This window comes from Rhinolophus sinicus, chromosome 16, assembly GCF_057876585.1.
Source record: "Rhinolophus sinicus isolate RSI-liver-muscle chromosome 16, RSI-T2T, whole genome shotgun sequence".
NCBI classification, from domain to species: Eukaryota; Metazoa; Chordata; class Mammalia; order Chiroptera; family Rhinolophidae; genus Rhinolophus; species Rhinolophus sinicus.
In genome coordinates this window covers 56781018-56784408 of record NC_142516.1, presented here as the reverse complement: position 1 = coordinate 56784408, position 3391 = coordinate 56781018, and the positions used below count along the sequence as shown (strand labels likewise).

The following is a 3391-nucleotide window of genomic DNA, read 5'->3' as shown; positions in this document are numbered from 1 at the left end:
ACTAAACTATATTTTAAAATTATTCTTATTTAAAATATATAATTCTGGTAATGAAAATAAATCATATTTTAGAAATTACAGACATTTAAAAAGTTATAATTGTTCTAGTTATTATAGTACATATATTTTTTCTTTCATATATAATGCAATATTAGGATAGATGGATCCTTGGATACCCCAATTATATATATAATTATATATATATATATATATATATATATATATATATATATATATATATTTACATGTACACATACGCATATATACACACATATAACTTTTGCATTTTAATTAACGTTATAACAGAACATATTTCTTTCTTTAACTATTATTTGAGAAAATACATATTTACCACTACATAGAAATGATAGTGTTCAACTGCAATTTTCTATAGTATTATTTCTGCTGTTTCTGTTGTATTTTCTTTCTAATTCTGATATTATTATTTTTGTACTTTTTACAATTTAAATTTTACATATTTCTCTTTCTATGTCTCCCTCCTTTTCAAAAAGCTAATTTTAAAATATACAGTATTATCTGCTTTCACTCTTCTGTTTTCACTGTAGTTTCAAAAGAACCATGTATTCATACAAAGCAGATTGCAGATGTTTGTAAAATTGTTTCCATTTTCTGTTTATCTTTGGACATTGTTTCAAGCAATAACTTCCTCTGAATTCCTCCTATTATTTTTGAAAAATCTTGTTACTCATCTTTAAAAGAGCATTTTGATATCTGGGTCTACAAATTTTCTTTGCTCTTTTTACTCATTAACCCTGCTGCCACCAACTGCAAACAGGAGGAATTCTGTTCCCTTGTTTGAACATCTAGCAATGCTGCTTGCGTATTCATGGTACTTTCCATTTCATGCCATTTTCCAGATTCCTTTATTGCCACAGGATCCATCCTTAACTTGAGGAATCTGAGGATTTTAGTGAGTTTCTTTAGTGAGAATAGTCCCTGCTTACTTTCCTTAACACTGATACCGTTTGAAGGATCAAAGTTTAAATCAGCCTTATACGAGGTGTGATCAAACCATACAGTGGACTTTTAAATTAAAAAAAAAAAAAATTACACTAGAAAACACATTGCCGTTAATATGCCTCAAAATACTGTCCCTCACACTGAACACACTTATCCCATTGTTAATGTCACTTTCTGAATCAGTTCTGGAAGTCCTCTTTTGTGAGTGTCTTTAGTCGTGCTGTCATGGCTGCCTCCATATCCTGAATCATTTTTAGTGTGGGGAAGAGCCGGAAGTCCCACAGTACCAGTTCTGGTGAATAAAGTAGATGTGGTCACACTGTAATGTTTTTATTTGAGTGAAATTGCTGTATACCAGAAGCAATGTGTAACACAGAGCATTGTCATGATGGAGGATTGTTTACGGGCACACTTTAAAACACACCTCCCAACTGTAACTCACACCTGACTGACTGCACTGAACAAGTTGAAACTTGTCAAACACTGTTACTGAGGTTCATCGCACTGTTTCCCATATTGGGATCCCTGCTTTTCTGTTGGATGGCACTTGGCAGTAGCATTCACTGTATTTTGTGATCATACCTCGAATATATTCTTTTTCTGTAATCCCATCAACATACTTTATTGACTGTGAATTTCTTCTAATTTTTGGTAGTCAAGAGCAACCTTTCTAAATTTCCAGAGTTTTGAAGAATTTTTCTTAATATAGTATTTCATGGACAATTTCAGTTAGGAATTTTGGTAGGCTAAGGATACAGACCTCTTGCTGACATGTATATTTATTTGAATATTCTGTATTAAAATGTTTGTTGCAAGATTAACTGATAAATTTGATTAAATTTTGCATGCTGAAACTTTTATTTTATATATTTTATTTTAATTTTTAAATTTTATTAAATTTATTGGAGTAACAATGGTTAGTGAAGTTGTATAAGTTTCAAGTGTACATTTCTATAATGTATCATCTTTACATTGCATTGTGTGTTCTTTTTTTAACATTTTTTTTATTAGTTTCAGGTATACAACACAATGTAATAGTTAGACATTTATCATTTATATCTCTCACATAGTGATAACCCCTTTTCCCCCATCTACTACCCTTCTGACATCGCATACAGCCATTACATTTGCACTGTCGCACTGTCTCTATTCCTAATGCTGTACTTCACTTCTTGTATATATATATATGTGTGAAGCTGAACAATAATGAATGTCAACTATTATATATATATATAATATATATATATAATAGTTGACATTCATTATTGTTCAGCTTCAGCTTCAGGTGTACAGTGAAGTGATCAGACATCTACATCATCCCTGAGGTGGTCTCCCCATTGAGACAAGTGTCCATCAGATACCCTACAAAATCTTTGCAACATTATTGATTGCATTCCCCAAATTGACTTTTGTATCCCCACGGCAATCTAGTGGTTACCCATTGTGTTTTCTAATCCCCTCCCCTCCCCTTTTGTCCTCACCCCACCCCCCATCTAGCAACCCTCCATTTTTCCTCTATGTCTCTGAGACTATTTCTGATTAGTTCATTCATTTATTCTTTTCTTTAGATTCCACACATAAGTGAGATCTTATGGTATTTGTCTTTCTCTGTCTGACTTAGTTCACTTAGCATAATGTTCTCTAGGTCCATCCATATTATTCCGAATGGTGAGATTTCATTCTTCTTTATGGCTTATAATATCCATTGTATAAATACACCATAATTTCTTAAGCACATATACTAAAATTGGAACGATACAGAGAAGATTAGCGTGACCCCTGCATATTGTGTGTTCTTTACCCAGAGTCGGTTCTTCTTCCATCACCGTATATTTGACCCCCTTTACCCTCCTTTACCAAAACCATCCCCTCCTTTACCCTCTGGTAACCACTAAACTGTTGTCTGTGTCTATGCGTATTTTTTTTTTTTTTGTCTTATTCATTGGTTGCTTTCAATTTTATATTCCACATGAGTGAAGTCATATAAGTTTCTCGATTTGTTCTACCTTATTTCACTTAGCATGATCATCTCAAAAGCCATACATGCTTTCATAAATGGCAATATTTTATCTTTTCTTATGGCCAAGTAACATTTAATTATATATATATATATATATATATATATATATATATATATATATATATATATATATATATATATATATATATCACATTTTCTTTATCCAAACATCTATGGAAGGACACTGTATTTGTTTCCATGTCTTAGCCACCCTTAATAAAGCTTTTACAGCTAATCACATGCTCCCAGACTTGGGCATTACTTATGTAGCAATCCCCTCCACCCTTAACCCCCCCCACACACACACACACATCCATTGTCTACTTTGTATACAGTAGGTTCTCACAAATTCCTTTGGATAAATTCTTTGAGATTTAGTTTCCTCCTTCT

General features: G+C 32.2%; 1 non-coding gene across 1 annotated transcript; it reads left to right on the top strand.

Annotated features, from left to right (window-relative positions):
- The first annotated feature begins 2701 nt into the window (after window positions 1-2701).
- On the top strand, window positions 2702-2803 carry LOC141571404 (U6 spliceosomal RNA). Its single transcript, XR_012496147.1, has one exon. It is a non-coding gene; the product is annotated as a U6 spliceosomal RNA (small nuclear RNA).
- The last annotated feature ends 588 nt before the right edge of the window (window positions 2804-3391 follow it).